The 19175-nt window shown below is 37.3% G+C and overlaps 1 protein-coding gene across 3 annotated transcripts in view; it reads left to right on the forward strand.

Annotated features, from left to right (window-relative positions):
* The window catches only part of SNTG1 (syntrophin gamma 1), an 868962-nt gene that overhangs the window by 252738 nt on the left and 597049 nt on the right, over positions 1–19175 (forward strand). The window lies entirely within an intron of this gene.

Here is a 19175-nt window from a genome sequence, read left to right on the forward strand (position 1 = left end):
GAAAATGTGGCACATATACACCATGGAATACTATGCAGCCATAAAAATGGATGAGTTTGCGTTCTTTGTAGGGACATGGATGCAGCTGGAAACCATCATTCTTAGCAAACTATCACAAGAAGAGAAAACCAAACACCGCATGTTCTCACTCATAGGTGGGAACTGAACAATGAGTTCACTTGGACTCGGGAAGGGGAACATCACACACTGGGGCCTATCATGGGGAGGGGGGAGGGGGGAGGGATTGCATTGGGGAGTTATACCTGATATAAATGATGAATTGATGGGTGCTGACGAGTTGATGGGTGCAGCACACCAACATGGCACATGTATACATATGTAACAAACCTGCACGTTATGCACATGTACCCTAGAACTTAAAGTATAATAAAAAAAATAAAAAATAAAAAAATAAAATTACTGTAACAAGAGTATAATAAAAATACTTAATATTTTAATACATAGATTTTTTTTTTTTTTTTTTTTTTTTTTTTTTGCTGTTGCTGCTTTTGTGTGCTTTGGGGATGTCTGAGGCCTCTGCCCTTGTACTTCAATTAATCCTTCTGCAGTGGCCTGCCCCTCTTTGTGTCACAAGTTGCAGCTGCTGACAGGACGCAACTTCTATTGGCCCATGTGCCGCCAGAATCATTGTTCAAGTTCTTAGTATTCTTAGGCAAGTTTGTGATTGAAGAATCATTGGCTTCACTCAGAAATCGTCTCTATTTCTAGTGTTGTCTGTCACAGATAAAATGACACCATGATCAAATGCAAGCACGCAATGCATTCAGCCCAGTACTGACTTCATACCCTGGAAAACTTTCTGAATTCATTCTGACTGGGACCCACTGCCCATTTCTCTTCGTTTCCTGGATCTGGCTGCAAAAGCTTCATGTAGGGAAGGCAGGTAAAGTCCCCAGCCAGAGCACTAATAGCAGTGAGGTTCCCCCAGACTGGAAAGAAAACACACTGACTTGCATTTGTTTGCTTGTTTTATGTTTCCAGGAAAGTTATACAAGAGGGAAGAAACTGTAGTTTCTCCTTGTGATCTCAGGATTAACTGTTGTACCACAATGTATAAGGTCCAAATGAACATTTCAGAAAAATTGATCAACTGAAGGGAACATTTCTGTAGCTCCATTTTGTGCATTTCAAAGACTCTCTTAGTTGAGGACAGTCTAGCTACACTTAAAAATATTCCCTTTTATTGTTAGTATTGTCTACCCTAGTGGTATGAGGGGACTTCTGGAAGTTCTCAAGTTCTCAGAATTGCTTTTCCTCATGGGCAGATTAATCTAGGTTGCTTTAGTTTGGTGATTCCATCTCTCCCTGTTCAGTCAAGAGAAGGTGGGACCATGGTGTGCAGGGAAAGGCCATTGGCATCCTCTCAGGACTAACAGTGTGGGCCTGTATTTGTGTCTGTCTGTGAAGCAGAGTCACAGGAAAATCTTTAGGTCACCATCAGACACATTTGGTAATATAAGGTAAAACAAACAAATCTCAAAAATTATTCTCATAAATCTTGTTGTGTTAAATGCTGCTTATACTGTAAAAGCTGCAGAACAGAATTGCAGAAGCTCTGGAGCATGACAGCTGAAATGGTGGAGAGAGGTACTGTCTTCCTGTAAGTGTGGGGCCCTCTTTTTCATATGACTTTCCACATCTGCTCAGTCCTGCCTTCTTTCCAAATTTCAGGAGTTTTCCTTGCCTTCAGGCTGGAATACCCCTAGTGATGGCTCTCACTACCCCATGGTTACCATGTGTCAGCTGCAGTCAGTGACTCATTCCTGAACTTCCCTGCTTGCCTCCCTCTGTCCTGGATGCAAAAGCCAGTCTTCAGTTCAGCCTCAACTATTCCCACGGAGGAGCTGTCACAGCTGTGCAGTGTCTGCTCCAACCCTGCAGGACACACAGAGACCTTGGTTTGCTCAGAGAGGTTGGTTACACCCAGCAAAAAGCTCAGGGGCAAATGTTAAGAGGCAAATATTGACAAATGAAACAGGAGTGGGCTGGCTTCATGGAAACAAAAACTGACGTAGCCTTATAGGGCCCCTCCATACACAGCCCCACACTTAGTTGAATGCTCTGACCTCTTTAACACATGTTTGTTTTAATTTGCATACAGTCATATGAGTGCTTTGTGTTATAGTGCTCTATGGGTCTTGACAAATGCATAATATCATGGAACCATCATTACAGTGTCACACAGAGGAGTTTCACCACCCAAAAATAATCCCTGTGCTTCTCTTATTTAACTCTCCTCATTCCTGAACCCCTGTAAACCACTGATCTTTTCACTGTCTCTACCGTTTTGCCTTTTCCCAATTGTCACATAATTGGAATCCTACAGTAGATAGCCTTTTCAGAATGGTTTCCTTCACTTACCAATATGCATTTTAGATTCATCTATGTCTCTTGGTGGTTTGATAGGTGATTTGTTTCCTAATAATATGCCATTCTGTGGTATACCCGATTTATTTATTCATTCATCTTCTGAAGGCAGTTACAAATAAAGCTGCAGCAAAAATATTCAGACCTTACCTAAGCTTTCAAATCAATGGGTAATGCTTAGTAGCATAACTGCTGCATCAGGTGGTAAGCTCTATAAGGAACGGCAAAGTTGTCTTCCAACATGGCAGAATCATTTGGCATTCTCTTTTTCGCCACTTCTGTCTTCTCCTTCCTCTACCTCTTCCTCTTTCCATTCCTCATTTTCTTCTTCCGGTCTCTTCCTCCTTTTTTTTTTTTTCCCTGTCGCTTTCTGTCTCTCTCCACACACACAAACACACACACACACACACACACACACACACACACGGATACTTTACAAAACTGTGGGAGGTTATCTAACACGTTAGTTTTGAAATTGGGAAAGGCCATTTTAGACAATACAAATGAATACAAATGAATTATAAAGAGAAGATACAATATGAAGTCTCTTCCTCAGGTCTCAGTATTAATTAGTCAATATCTTCCTCTATTTATCTGCAAAATTCAAACTTACAGTTTTCCATGTCTTTCTTCTTGAACTTCCAGGTGTCCATGAATTCTATAACCACCGGCTCTATCAGCCTTCTTATGCATATTCTGTTCGTTATTTTTGTTCTTTATCGTATCAAGATATATAATTGCCTTATCCTATAATCTCACCTTTCTCCCTGATGTTATCTCTGTGTGACATTCTGCCAAAAAGACACACTTTCCCTTACTAAAACGTTTCCTATTTTGATGTAGTCACACTTGCTTATTTTTGCTTTTGCTGCCTGAGATTTCAGTGTCATATTCAAAACAAATTATTACTAAGATCAATATCAAGAAGATTTTTGCCATGTTTTCTTCTACAAATTTTACTGCTTCAGATCTCATGTTTAAATCATCAATTTATTTTGAGTTGATTTTTGTGTGTTATATAAGAGTACAGTTTCATTCTTTTGAGTACTAATTTCCAATTATCCTAATGCTATTGTCTCTTCTTCGTGGCCTTGCCAAAATTAGTTGACTATTTATGCTTGGATTGATTTTTGGACTCTCTACTCTGTTCCATTGGTCTATGTGTCTATTTTTATGCCAGTACCATATTGTTCTTTTTAATGTAGCTTTGTCATGTAATTTGAAATCAGGAAATATGATGCCCCAAACTCTGTTTTCAGTTTTCAAGATCACATTGGTTATTTGAGTCTTTCATGATTCTGTATAACTTTAGAATGTTTTTTCTGTTCCTGTGAAAAATGCCATTGAAATTTTGACTGAGATTGCATTCAGTCTGTACATGGCTTAGGCAGTATTTGACATTTTAAAAATATTTAAACTTTCAATCATAAACATTAGTTATTAAACTAAAAAACATTTGCACAGCAGAGGAAATAATCAACACAATAAAAAGGTAATCTATGGACTCGGAGAGAATATTTGCAAACTATATATCTGATAAGAAGTTAATATGCAAAATACATAAGGAATTCCCACAACTTAAAAGGAAAAATGTAATCTAATTAAAAATGGGCAAAATATATGAATAGACATTTTTCCAAGAAAGACATGCAAATAACCATACATATGCAAAGGCGTTAAACACCACTAATTATCAGGAAAATGCAAATAAAAATCACAGAAAGATATCAATTTATATCTGTTAAGATGGCTATAATAAAAATGACAAGATGTGAGAGGTGTCAGCAAGGGTGTGGAGGGAAGGAAACCCTTGTCCACTGCTGCTGGGAATGTAAATTGGAAGAGTTATTGTGAAAAACTGCATGGAGTTTTCTCAAAATATTAAAAATAGAACTACTGTATGATCCAGCTGTCCTACCGTTGGTTATATACCCATAGAAGGTGAAATCAGCATCTTGTAGAAATACTTGCATTTCCCTGTTCATTGTAGTATTATTCGCAATAGCCAAGATTTGAAAACAACCCTAACTGTTCATAGATGGATGAATGGATAAATAAATTATGGTATATGTACATAATATAATACTATTCAGTCTTAATAAAGGACATACTGACATTTGCAACAACGTTGTTGAGCCTGGAGTGTATTACATTAAGTGAAATAAGCCATAAACAGAAAGACAGATACTGTATTATCTGACTTACATGTGGGATCTTAAGTCAAATACATACAAACACAGAGTGGAATTGTGGTTACTTGGGAGGAGAGGGCATGGAAATAAGGAGATGTGAATCAAAGAGAACAAACTTGAAGTTACATAGGATGAATTAGTCTAGAGATCTATGATACAGCATGAGGACTCTAGTTCATAATACTGTTCTGTACACTGGAAATTTCTGGAGAGAGTGGACTTTAGGTGTGCTTACCATACATACACAAAAGAAAGTAGTGACATATCTTGGAACTAGATAGAAGTAATATTTGCACAATGTTGTGAATTTACTAAATGCCCCTGAGTTATATACTTTAAATAATCAATTTTATTCTATGTGAATTTTACCTCAATGAAAAGAAATGCAAGGAAACATGGGAGAAAACAGACTTCCTATTACACAAAACCCAAACATAAATCCTACCACATTCAACACATTTTTTCTAGGTGGCCCATCCTAAGTATTCATTTTCTATGTTGCTATATAATAGCATTATAGATTATTTTTGTTTGTGTTTCCTAGCAGATTGTGAACTTTTTGTTTTTGTTTGTTTGTTTTATTTTGTTTTGTTTTGAAATAGAGTTTTGCTCTTGTTGCCCAGGCTTAAGTGCAATGGCATGAGTTCGGTTCACTGCAACCTCTGCCTTCCAGGTTCAAGCAATTCTCCTGCCTCAGCCTCCTGAGTAGCAGGGATAACAGATACATGCCACCATGCCTGGCTAATTTTTTTTTATATTTTTAGTAGAGATGGTGTTTCACCATGTTGGCCAGTCTGGTCTCGAACTCCTGGCCTCAGGTGATCAGCCTGTTTTGGCCTCCGAAAGTGCTGGCATCACAGGCATGAGCCACCATGCCCTGCCTGTGAACTCTTGAAGAGAAGTCTTGCATTACTCCATTGCCAAGAGTACTTCTCCCTCCTAGTCACTTCACTCAGCCCTGTCTGAACTGTGCTCTCCAGGCTAGCACTGTTGGTGGTGATTGCTCTGGACCTCACTTTTAGTTGACTTAATCTGACTCATGTCCTATGCTTTTGCACATGCCCCGTCCTTAAAACTCATTTCTGTGTACCTTGTGTGTCTCAGATCCTGCATCTGGATATTTGGACTTGATCTTTGTTTTTATTTTCCTAATGGACTTTATCATAAACTTGACTGTAGTTTTATTCATTGCTTTAATATAATTTCAGCTTCTTGCCTTTCCAAAAACTGCTTCTTCAAAAACAGCCATTTGGCTGGCACTTGCTTCAGTCCTACTTCCATGAATAGGTGGGGAAGCGGGGTCAGCAGAGTTTTTCAGGTGCTATTTCTGGGCTATATATTCTCATTTTATAAATTTAATGGGTGTAACTGGTACTTATAATATTTGTGTTTTCAACAAGTTATTTTGCATATTTAAGGAACAAATTAATACTAGTATAATGGATAATGTGAAAATGTTTAAGGGATTTCATTTTTATTTTTAACTGTGTAATTGCTAGTATGCATAGAAAAATGATGAGAAAATGAAGCAAAATGTAATCTGTTACATTTCTCAGTGATGAATAGTAACATGCATAAAGTTATATGCTTTTGAAATGTGATATTATCTTTTATTTTTTAAAATGTTCAATTTGGGCCTTGCCTCATATTATTTCCTCATATGTAGAAAAAATAAGAAGGAAAATCAATAGTGCAAGAAGGGTCAATTGAACAAGCGAAGAAACAGTTCCCTTGAAAGAAATGTCGTGACAGAATACAAGAATTGTTATGCTATTTAAAAACCAAGCCAGATTTTCAAAATTGTTCTACACTTGTGTGTTACAGTATATAATGTATGAATTCAATGGAGCAAGTTGTGATATCATAATAACAATATAGTATTATTTTCTGTAGCAAGATCAATATGAAGATCTATTTTAGAAGAGTGTCATTTGCAGCATGAGAACCCCAGTCTAAATGCCTATGAGTTGATGAGGCAAAGAATAATGCATATATAATAATGACAACAGTCAATTTTACACCTTTTTAAAAATGAGAATGCACCTACCATATAGATACAGTAGATTCTTTTACTGCCAATTGCACTTCTCCAAAGTTAGATGGTGAGATAATGGCAGATCAACAACTATGTCTTCAGGTTTTTGTCAACGAATCCAAAAATTTTTTTGACAGGACATTAAAACATTTTTATATTGCAGGTATAAATGCTATAAGAAATAAATCTTTAGTTGAGTAAATGTAATTAATAAGCTGAAAGATATAAATATGTACTAGATGCATGTTACTAAATAAAATATATTTTATGTTTATGAGTACATATATCCCAATATATTAGTTATAAAAGTAGCCCTATTTCTAACAGGAAGCATTTTTTCGAGAAAAAGTGTGCTTTGGCACGTGTGTGTGTGTGTGTACACCAGACAACTCTTAAAAGCGACTTCAGATTCTCTTAATTTCATCTTTTTGGTCACTTCTCCCAGCTTCAGCCAATACTGCAGTGGTCAAGTTTCTGGAGTTTGAAACAAATTTATGCAAGCACAAGTGACCAGCTCTTTATCTTAAACCTGCATCCCATATCACTCCCCTTTTTTCTTCTGCCTGGAAATTTCCTATTGAGGTGATGCACCCACAAATGCTATGGAATTAATTGCTCATGAGGCAAATCTCTGACAACCTGGAGACTAGAGCCGATGGATGTGTTATTCTCCCCTTTATCCTCAGAGACACCATCCCAAGATGATGTCACTGATGCCTCATACCAAGTGGTGGCCAACTTTACATTACATCCTCTCATGGTTTGCCCCAACCAACTGTAATGCCTAATCTGACCCATTCTGTCACCTTGCTCCTCCTTGCTTTTCCTGATCTCCACTTCCTCATAAACCACTGCTCCTTTGCCAGGCATTTCATCAGATTGCATTGCTTATTTGCACACCGATGACGTCAACCTGGTCACTCTTGCTCATTTACTCAACGTTTTAGTATTTGACTAACTGTTTCTCTGCACTATTTCTGTAAGTCTTACGCTTCAACATTCACACAGAAGATGAATTCCATACCCTAGCTTTCAGTGCTATGCTGCTTCCCTCTCAGCTATTTGTGCATTTGTCTGCAGGTGCCCATTCCCTAAACTGTATGATTGCCTATGACTGTACCGTCTCCAGAGTCTCCGTTTTATAACTCTATATCCCATTTTTTCAGCCCGCTTACCGTAGTTATGCTATTCCAGGCTAAGCTGAAGACTCCCAGTCCTCAACCCTTTACCTTCAAGTGCCCATAACACGTTATGCCTTAATTCCATCCTTAAAAAATTTAGATTCCATGATACATCAGTATAATCACTACTTACATACCTCCCCAACGTTTTTGCCTTTCTCTCCTTCTTACAACACATCCGAAAAATCTTAACCATAATTAAACTAAATTTCTATCTGCTTCCCCAAGTAGCAAAATATGACTCAGACAAAACATACAACTATGCTGATGAGTTCGCCTTCAACTTGTGACCCCCAAACCTCAGCCCAGTCATGACTCTTGCTTATGAGTCATCATTTGTCTGAATTTGCTGTTTATATCTTTTTTCTCTCCAAACTTTCAACAAATGTCCTTTATTGCTGTATTTAATAACCTTGGCTTGGCTTTACTACTATAGCAGCATTAAGAACAAAATTATTTATCTATTAAGAAAAACTACCAAACTAGCTGCATTTATTCCCATAACCCTTCTTACTATGAAGAAATGTATATGCTCCCATCTTAGCCAAAAATCCTTCACTTTTACATTGGATTCCATTTTTTTCCCACCTGCTTAAGGACTCTGCTCCTGAAATTGTATCTTACTTATTCAAGTATCAACAGTTTGTCTCTCTCTGCTCTATTTGTCTATTTCCATTAGAATACAAATATGGTTACATATTTTTCTTTCTATTTTTTCTTTGTTTTTAGATGGAGTCTTACTCTGTCACCCAGGCTGGACTGCAGTGGTGCGATCTCGACTCACTGCAACCTCTGCCTCCCAGGTTGAACCGATTTTCCTGCCTCAGCCTCCTGAGGAACTGGGATTACAGGTGGTACACACCACCATGCCCAGCTAATTTTTGTATTTTTAGTAGAGACGAGGTTTCACCATGATGGTCAGGCTGGTCTCCAACTCCTGACCTCATGATCTGCCCACCTCGGCCTCCCAAAGTGCTGGGAGTACAGGTGTGAGTCACCATGCCCAACCTACATCTTAAAATTAAAAACAAAATCCCTCCTTTAACTCCACTTATTTCGGTAGCTTCAGCCTGAAATGTCTGTTCTCTGCAATCTCAATCTCTTCTACGTAGTTGTAATTATGGCATGTTTTCAAATCTTCACATTTTAGTTACCTTTGAAACTATTACAAATAGGTTTTAACTCAGCATTCCACTGAAACGGTTCTTAGCAAACAGGCCAAGGGAAATTTAATATGTTTCTCAGTGAGTTTACTTCTGACTTGAAATGTCTCTTCTTCATGCCTCATTCATGGGATGTTATTCAAATTCCTTTTTAATGGTTAAACAATATATATTAGAGCCCTGAATGTAAAAACATAAGGATTGGTATATTTTTGAGGGAAAAAAATTAAAATGTCCTTAGTTCAGTATTAAATATCCTTTTTGTGGTACTTAAGTATTATTGACTTTGTAAATGACAATTATTTATTACTGTGAAGATTCTCAATGTTTTTATAATATAAAATTATGATTGTTCTTTTTTAACAAAACAAAGAAAAATTTGAGTTTCTCCTTATTCAAGGTTACACTTTCTGACATTGATTCCTCTGAAGATGACAAATGCCTTAATAAGGTAACAGAGTTTTATAATATGCTTAGAAAATAGAATCAGATTGATATGGTTTGTGTCTGTGTCCTCACCCAAATATCACCTTGAATTGCAATAATCCCCACATATCAAGGGCAGGACCAGGTGAAGATAATTGAATCAAGGGGGCATTTTCCCCCATTCTGTTCTCATGATAATGACTAAGTTTCTTAAGATCTGATGGTCTTATAAGCATCTGGCACATCCCCTGCTGGCACTCATTCTCTTTCCTGCCCCCTGTGAAGAGGTACCTTCTGCCATGATTGTAAGTTTCCTGAGGTTTCCCCAGCCTTGTGGAACTATGAGTCAATGAAACCCTTTTTCTTTATAACTTATCCAGTCACAGGCAGTTATTTACAGCAGTGAGTGTGAGAATGGACTAATACACATGTTGTGTTAAAAATAGTCCAAAGAAATATTGCTTAGGTCAAAACCTGATGCTATCATTTACTAGCTGTGACTCATTTGACAGTTTCTTAAACTCTCTGAGTAAGTTCCCATATAGACCATAATGCTATGATGAGCATAAATGTATACGTGAAAAGTGCTTAATGTCATGTTTATCAGACAATATAAGCAAATAATATACGTTAATTGGTTAACAAAAATCACACTTTCGTGACTTTAAAGTTCACTAATCATTGTGGAAAACATTCTTTTTTTTTCTGTTTCCTCATCAAACTTTTATCTGTTAATTTATATTTCTATGAATTCATAGTTTTCTATATTATACCATGGAAGGTAACACAGTACTATTTTTTTATTTTATTTTGTTTATTTATTTATTTTACTTTAACTTCCAAGATACATGTGCCAACAGTGTAAAAAAGGTTCCTATCTCTCCACAGCCTCAATAACATATATTGTTTCTTGAATTTTTAATAATCACCCTTCTGACTGATGTGAGATGGTATCTCACTACGGTTTTGATTTGCATGTCTCTAATGATCAGTGATAATGAGCTTTTTTTCATATGTTTATTGGCGCATAAATGTCTTTTTTTTTTTTTTTTTTTTGAGAAGTATCTGTTCATATCCTTTTACCACTTTTTGAGGGGGCGGTTTTGTTTGTTTTGTTTTGTCTGTAAATTTGTTTAAGTTCCTTGTAGATTGTAGATATTATCCCTTTGTCAGATGGGTAGATTGCAAACATTTTCTCCCATTCTGTAAGTTGCCTGTTTACTCTGATGCTGGTTTCTTTTGCTGTGCAGAAGCTCTTTAGTTTAATTAGATCCCATTTGTCAATTTTGGCTTTTATTGCAATTACTTTTGGCATTTTTGTCTTGAAGTCTTTGCCCATGCCTATTTCCTGAATGGTATTGCCTATGTTTTCTTCTAGGGTTTTTATGGTTTGGGGTTTTACATTTAAGTCTTTAATCCATCTTGAATTAATTTTTGTATAAGGTATGAGGAAGGGATCCAGTTTCAGCCCAAAGTAATTTATAGATTCAATGCTATTTCCATCAAACTGCGATTGATATTCTTCACAGAATTAGAAAAATCTATTTTAAATTTCATATGGAACCAAAAAAGAGCTCATATAGCCAAGACAATCCTAAGCCAAAAGAACAAAGCTGGAGGCACCCTGCTACCTGACTTCAAAGTCTGCTACAAGGCTACAGCAACCAAAACAGCAAGGTACTGGTGCCAAAACAGACATATAGACCAATGGAACAGAACAGAGCCCTCAGAAATAACACCACACATCTACAACAATCTGGTTTTCAACAAAGCTGACAAAAACGAGCAATGGGGAAAAGATTCCCAATTTAAGAAATGGTGCTAGGAAAGCTGACTAGCCATATGCAGAAAGCTGAAACTGGAAAATGTTACACTTATGTTTTTGTTTTAGTTTTACAGTATCTTTGTTAAATAGATTATAATCTTGGGCCTATTTTATAGCTTATAGAATTAAAAAAATTAAGAAATATCAAACGTACAAAGCCATACATATATAAACTCTGGGTGCTATTGCTTTGGAGTTTTCATGAGCATAAACCTATTGTCACATTTCATTTGCTCTGAGATGAGGTCCATGGTCAGAAACAATGCTAAGTACAATGCCATGATATTTGAAAGGGCATTGTATAAGTTCATGGATGGTAATTTTGCAAAATCTCTGTAATCAGGTAAAGCAAATCAATACCTGTAGTGAGTAAGTATTCCACTAAGAACAAAGTTCTGCCCTTCCATGATGGAAGTGGCCCAGTGAAAACAACCAGGCAGCCGGCTGATCACCCAGGAAATGGTTCAATGTTAGCAGAGGCTGTATCCAAATCAGCCCAGGTGAGTGGAGGTCAGTGTTTTTCAGCACATACGTATTCTGCATCACTGCCACCTTAGCCACTTTGTCACCAGCTGATACTTGGATATGATTGTAATGGCTGGGGAATGAGACTGGTTGTCATCAACAGAACAGGGCATTCTATTTTCATCATTAAAGTATTGGTCTACTGAAACCACTTGTTGACAATCATTCACAAAGGACACCAATATTTTTATATTCTATGACCATTCAGTGAGGTCTACCCACATGCTCCTTCCCTAGACCTCCTTGTCACCAATATTCCAATCACGTTTCTTCAAATAGTGAACCATACAGCCAAGCCATTGGCTTCAGCTCATGAATCATTATAGTCCCCCATCTTTGGCTCTCTCTCCTCCCAGGCAAAATGAACAACGAGGTGCACTCATCCACGTTCTGTCCACTGGGAGGATTTTCCTTTGCAATTGTCATCAGGAAGACCCTGTAGGTGTGGGGCTGCAGCATTGCAGCTGCCCATCTCAGATGGTACCTGCATATCATGTAGATCCATTCACAAACTAAGCAAGAGTTTTTTCACCCTTAGATCGTCATAGGGTACTCTAATGAGGCTTTAGGTACGAGCTGAGAGAGAAAAAAAGCAGTGTAGCAGGAGTAGGAGCCATACACATTTGGGACACCTCTTCATGTAACTTACCTGTGCCTTCAAGGTGTACCTGAGTCCAATCTGGTAAATATCACTTCCATTTGACAATGGAGTACTGTGGTGCACACCTAACTGTGACTATTGGGGGCAAACAATACATAGTTCACAGTGAACTATATATTAAGTCCCTGTAGTAGACCAAAATCTGTGTCTCGAAAGCAGAGTAGACATTCACCAAGGATAGTAAGGCCTTGAGCCCAAATTCTAAAGGTCTGCACTGACTCACCTGTAGCATCCCTCTCTGCCACTGACACTTCAAGTTTCCTGAGGTCTACTCGATCATGAAACCCAAGAGGCACAGCAGATTGCATAGCAGCCTGGATCTGTTCAGAGCCCTTTTGTGTTCTGAGTGTCACCCAGCATTGGCAACTTTTGAGTCACTTGGTAAATGGGCCAGAGAAGCATACCCTAACAAGGTACACACTTCCTCCATAATCCATGGAGGCCTCACAGGAATAGCACAAAGGTGGAAAAACAGCAACTTAACCCTTACCTAGGAAAGGATATTTTGACAATCTCCAGGCCACTGGGCCTTGGAAATTTTGAAAGACACATAATTAAGCCATCAGAGATATTATGAATTTAAGGATGAAATTCATGGAATGGAAATACAGTACTTTTTTATTTTTATTCTATGCAATTGTTTATGTTTTTTGAGTAGTCTTAGATATCATAGAGCAGTGATTCTCAAAAGTGAGCATACAATGGAATCACCTGTATATCTTGTTAAAACTCAGGTTGCTAGGCCCTAACACCAGCGTTTCTGATTCAGTAGATGTGGGATGGGAAGGAGCCTATGGTTTGCAATTCTGAGTTCCCAGGTGATGCTCATGCAGGGACCACATTGTGCAAACTACTAGATGGAGAAAGAAGTGGATGATTTACGGTAGAAAGCAAGTTATAAGTTGGCTGTAATATCATTTTTCACTGATAACTCTCTGTTTTGTTTCTGAATTTGTTCTGTGAGTAAAGGGCTATGACTCTGTGTAAAAGGGAATTTAACAACATTCAAACTCCGAGTACCAAGTCTGCTGTAAGACCACACAGACCTCTGCATCAAGCCTCCTTGTATCTAGGTGCTACATGGCATTTACACAGCAGAAGAGAACATTTAATACATTTCAGAAGAGATAAACAATTTAGGATAAATATAATATTTTAGGCATGAAATATAGTGTTTTCAAAAAATTATAAAAATGGAGATGATTTTCACTTGATTTCAGTAGCACATCTAATAATTTAACTTTTTTGAATTCTAATTCTAAATTCCAATCTAAGTTAAATTCTGATTAAGTTAATTCTTCTCTAGAGCACATTTGAGTGAAGATTATTTTGTGAACAATGGGAAGACAATCATTTGTGTTATAGACATTCCCTATTTTCTGTTTGAATGTTGATTACTCATAAGAGTCATTTGGTAGCTTTCATTCATTTGTTAATCCATTAAATAAGTATGTACTGAATACCTGCTATATACTAGGTTCTGTACTAAGCACTGGAATTCAAAGATGAATACAGTATAATTCAGCCTTTAAGGAGCTCACAGTTTAATGTTTTGTAACTGAATCTTCTAAGAGGAAGGCCACCATTCTTCTTGATTCTTTCTAGAAAAATATTATATTTCATAGAATATGATGTTTCGTGCAAAATGCAGCTGTTAACCATATTTTTACAGTCATTGCCTCCCTGGCTTGAGGAGAACAGTCAGAACAAAAGGAGATAATTTTATATTCCATGTTTTCTGCTTTTAAGATTATAATTCAGATTTATTTTCACTCAATGTGTCCAATTTAAGTTTATTGTTGATAACATTGATAACATCAGTAAGGTTATGGCTTTGCAATCAGTTTGAAATGAATAGCTCCAGTTGATTTAAATGTTTTCTCTTTGAGAAAAAATAGTAATGAATAGGTCATAACTAATTAGCATGCCATAAATCACACTGGTGTTCTTTTCTACTTGAAAACCTGAGAAAGGTATAGTAACAGAAAACACTCTCTCTTTCTCTTTAAGTGTTTGTCACTACCTTTTAGAGGTAAATTATTTCAATAAAGCTTCTTGCACACACTTGCAGAAACTTTGAAAGCCATTTTACTACTTCCTGTTGATAAACACAGCAAGATGCTCCACATATCACAGAGGTGACATGCTTGGTCATTTGGGGGTGAATAGTGGAACTGGTTCCCTGTGAGGAAGCAGCCACCTGTTCACTGTTTCAGTAGGTGAAGCAAAACAACTAGAGCATATGAAGGAACAAGGTGGAATGACAAGACAATAAGAATAAATTGGGCTTAGATAGAATGGTGCAATTATGCTACAAACAGCCTGCCTTTCATTGCCATAAATTATGCTGGGTTGTATTTTCTGGATAAACACTTTGCTATTTTTTCTTTCACTGGTCTTCTTTTTACATTTTACCATTCGGAATTCTCAATTTTCATCAGTCTTGCCATATATCATAATTACACAGTCTTCTGAAAGCTCCAAAGTTTATGAGACTTTTATGTCAAATATATTAGGCTAGGCTTTTGTTTCTTTGTTCTTTATATTATGCTGTGGTGTTTCTGGGATAAAAGCCTCTCCAACCTCACTCTAAGCATTACACAGAGCCATTTGGTAATGGTAATAAAACTAAGATTTTATTCTAACAGATTTTTATTCTTTTTTCAGTTTATCAGAAGCAATATTGAAGGGCAAAAGGAGAACAATGCTTGGCAAATCATTGCTAATTTTGAAATATTGAGTTATCAGCATAGGATGCTCTAATATACCAGGTGAATCAGTAGTGTTCCATTGATTCACAACGGCACTACTGTAAATAGCTCAGCAAATTATTTACCTCACGTTCTTTGGTTAATCAGCTGAAATTTATGTTGAGAAACCATCCTCTAATATAAAATTATGAGGGGAAACTGTTTTTTTTTTAAATTAAACTTTAAATTATATTATACATGTGTAGAACATGCAGGTTTGTTACATAGGTATCTATGTGCCATGCTGGTTTGCTGAACCTGTCAACCCGTCATCTAGGTTTTAAGCCCTGCATGTATTAGGTTTTTGTCCTAATGCTCTACCTCTCCTTGCTCCTCACCCCCGACAGGCTCCGGTGTGTGTTGTTCCCCTCCCTTGTCCATGTGAGGAATGTGTTCTTGAGATGAGACTAGTGATACCAATCACCATTGAATATTTGTCCTCTCAGTATATTGTCTCAGTTAGCCTATTTATGATAGGACAAGAAAAGGAGAATTTCATCATCAAGAACTCAAAAGTAAATGGAATAAAAACAAAGATAAATAGCTGGGGCCTAATTAAACTAAAGAGCTTTTGCACAGCAAAAGAGAATTTCCAAATGTCACCATATTGTCTTTACCTTTCTATGTTTACTGGACTTCATGGAGTCAGAGAAGCCACAGAGAAGGCTTCAGTGTAGCCTGATTTATTGAGAGCCCTGGAGTGTCTAGTGGGCATCCCACCCTGAGTGCAGTGCAAGAAAGTCAAATCTCCAAAAAACTTTTTTTGTTGTTTTGTTGTTTGTTTTGTTGTATCTCTTTAAAAAAGAACAAAACCAGAAGCAGCTTGGATTTATCAAATTCTACTGGCCTGGGATGTTGGAGTCTCTGGCTCAACAACTCATCTGCTTTTTAGGTTTGAGAAATTTACTTGTTTTCTTTGGTCTTTAGTTTTTTCATCTGTGAAATAAGGAAGTTAGGCCCATTTTGTTGTTACGCTCTCATGTAACATTTCCCTGATCATTACTGATGTTGAGCATTTTTTTCATATATTTGTTGGCCATTTGTGTATCTTACTTTAAGAATTGTCTATTCATGTCCTTAGCCTACACTTTGATTGGATTGTTTGTTCTTTTCTTACTGATTTGTTTGAGTTTGTTGTAGATTGTGGATATTAGTCCTTTGTCAGATATATAGGTTGTGATGATTTTTCTCCCACTCTGTGGGTTATCTGTTTATTCTGCTGACTGTTCCTTTTGCTGCACAAAAGCTCTTTAGTTTAAATAGGTCCCAGCTATTTATCTTTGTTTTTATTGCATTTGCTTTTGGGTTCTTGGTCATGAAATCTTTGCCTAAGCCAATGTCTAGAAGGATTTTGCCAATGTTATTTTCTGTAATTTTTATAGTTCCAGGTCTTAGGTTTAAGTCCTTAATCCATCTTAAGTTGATTTTTGTGTAAGGTGAGGGATGAGGATCCAGTTTCCTTCTCCTACATGTGGCTAGCCAATTATCCCAGCACCATTTGTTGAAAAGGGTGTCCTTTCCCTGTTTTATGTTTTTGTTTGCTTTGTCGAAGATCAGTTGACTGTAAGTATTTGTGTTTATTTCTGGATTCTCTATTCTGTTTCATTAGTCTGTGTGCCTTTTTTTATACCAGTGCCATGCTGTTTGGGTGACTATGGCCTTATCGTTTAGTTTGAAATCAGGTAGTGTGATGCCTCCAGATTTGTTCTTGTTGCTTAGTCTTGCTTTGGCTGTGTGGGCTCATTTTTTTGATCCATATGAATTTTAGAATTATTTTTTCTACTTCTGTGTAGAATGATGGTGTTATTTTGATGGGGATTGCATTAAATTTGTAAATTACTTTTGGCGGTATGGTCATTTTCACAGTATTTTTTCTACTTATCCATGAGCATGGGATGTGTTTCCATTTGTTTGTGTCATCTATGATTTATTTCAGCAGTGTTTTGTAGTTTTACTTGTAGAGGTCTTTTGGCTCCTTAGGTATATACCCAAGTTGTTTTTTGTTTTTTGTTTTTTTGCTTTTGCAGCTATTGTAAAAGGGGTTGAGTTCTTGATTTGATTCTCCACTTGGTCACTGTTAGTATATAGAAGAGCTACTGATTTGTGTACATTAATGTTGTATCTGAAAACTTTGCTGAATGTTTTTATCAGTTCTAGGAGCTTTCTGGAGGAGTCCTTTGTGTTTTCAAGGTGAACGATCATATCAACATCAAACAGTGACAGTTTGACTTCCTCTTTGCCAATGTGGATGTCCTTTACTCTTTCTCTTGTCTGATTGCTCTGGCTAGGATTTCTAATACTTTGTTGAAGAGGAGTAGTGAGAGTATGCATTCTTGTCTTCTTCCAGTTCTCAGAGGGAATGCTTTCAACATTTCCGCATTCAATATTATGTTGGCTGTGGGTGTGTGCTAGATGGCTTTCATTACCTTAAGGTATGTTCCTTTTATGCTGATTTTGCTGAGAGTTTTAATCATAAAGAGATGCTGGATTTTGTCAAATGCTTTTTCTGCATCTATTGAGATGATCATGTGATTTTTATTTTTAATTCTGTTTATGTGGTGTACCACATTTATTGATTTGTGTATATTAAACCATCCCTGCATCTCTGGTATGAAAACCACTTGATCATAATGGGCCATCTTTTTGATATGTTGTTGGATTCGGTTAGCTAGTATTTTTTTAAGGATATTAGCATCTATATTCATCAAGGATATCAGTCTACAGTTTTCTTTTTGGTTATGTCCTTTCCTGTTTTTGGCATTAGGGTGCTGCTGGCTCCATAAGTTGAATTAGGGAGGATTCCTTCTTTCTCTGTCTTGTGGAATACTGTTCAAAAAGGATTGGTACCAATTCTTATTTGAATGTCTGGTAGAATTCTGCTGTGAATCCATCTGGTCCTGGACATGTTTTGCTGGTAATTTTTAAATTACCATTTCCAATCTCCCTGCTTGTTATTGGTCTGTTCAGCGTATCTAATTCTTCTTGATTAAACTAGGAGGGTATATTTTTCCAGAAATTTACTCATCTATTCTAGGTTTTCTAGTTTATGTGTGTATAGGTGTTCATAGTAGCCTTGAATGATCTTTTGTATTCCAGTGGTGGCAGTTGTAATATCTCCTGTTTCATTTCTCAGTGAGGTTATTTGGATTTTCTCTCTTCTTTTCTTGGTTAGTCTTGCTAATGGTCTATCAATTTTATTTATCTTTTCAAAGAAGCAGTTTTCTGGTTCATTTATTTTTTGTACTTTTTTTGGTTTCAATTTCATTTAGTTCTGCTCTGATCTTGGTAATTTCCTTTCTTCTGCTGGGTTTGGGTTTGGATTATTCTTGTTTCTCTAGTTCCTTGAGATATGACCTTAGAATGTCAGTTTGTGCTCCTCCAGTTTTTTGATGTAGGCACTTAGAACTATGAACTTTCCTCTTAGCACTGCCTTTGCTTTAGCCCAGAGGTTTTGATAGATTGTGTCATTATTGTCATTCAGTTTGAAGAATTTTTTTATTTCACTCTTGATTTCGTTTTTGACCCAGAAGATGACGCTTTCCAGAAAGCATCAGCTGTAGTAGTGTACAAAGGGACAGGTGGTGGATGGGGCCCTGGAACTCCCAAGATTATATGCCCTTTGTCTTCCGCTACCAGGTTGGATAGGGAAGGACCATCAGGTGGGGACAGGGCTAGGCATCACTGAGATCAGACACTCCTTGAGCGGGTCTTGCTGTGGCTGCTGTGGGGGATGCAAGTGAGGTTCCCAGGTCACTGGAGTTGTGCGCCTGGAGGATTATGGCTGCCTCTGCTAAGTCATGCAGGTTGTCAGGGAAGTGGGGGGAAAGCCAGTAGTCACAGGCCTCGCCCAGCTCCCATGCAAACTGAAGGGCTGGTCTCAATTCCACCATGTATCTTGCAACAGCCCCAAGTCTGTTTCCAAGCAGAGGGCATGGTGGACTTGAAAACTTGCCCTGGGATACCTGCCTTCCAACTGCGAAAGAAAAGGGCTTGGTTCTTCCCCGCCTGTAAAGTCTGCACACCAGATTT

This window comes from Piliocolobus tephrosceles, chromosome 7 (genome assembly GCF_002776525.5).
Source record: "Piliocolobus tephrosceles isolate RC106 chromosome 7, ASM277652v3, whole genome shotgun sequence".
Taxonomy (NCBI): Eukaryota; Metazoa; Chordata; class Mammalia; order Primates; family Cercopithecidae; genus Piliocolobus; species Piliocolobus tephrosceles.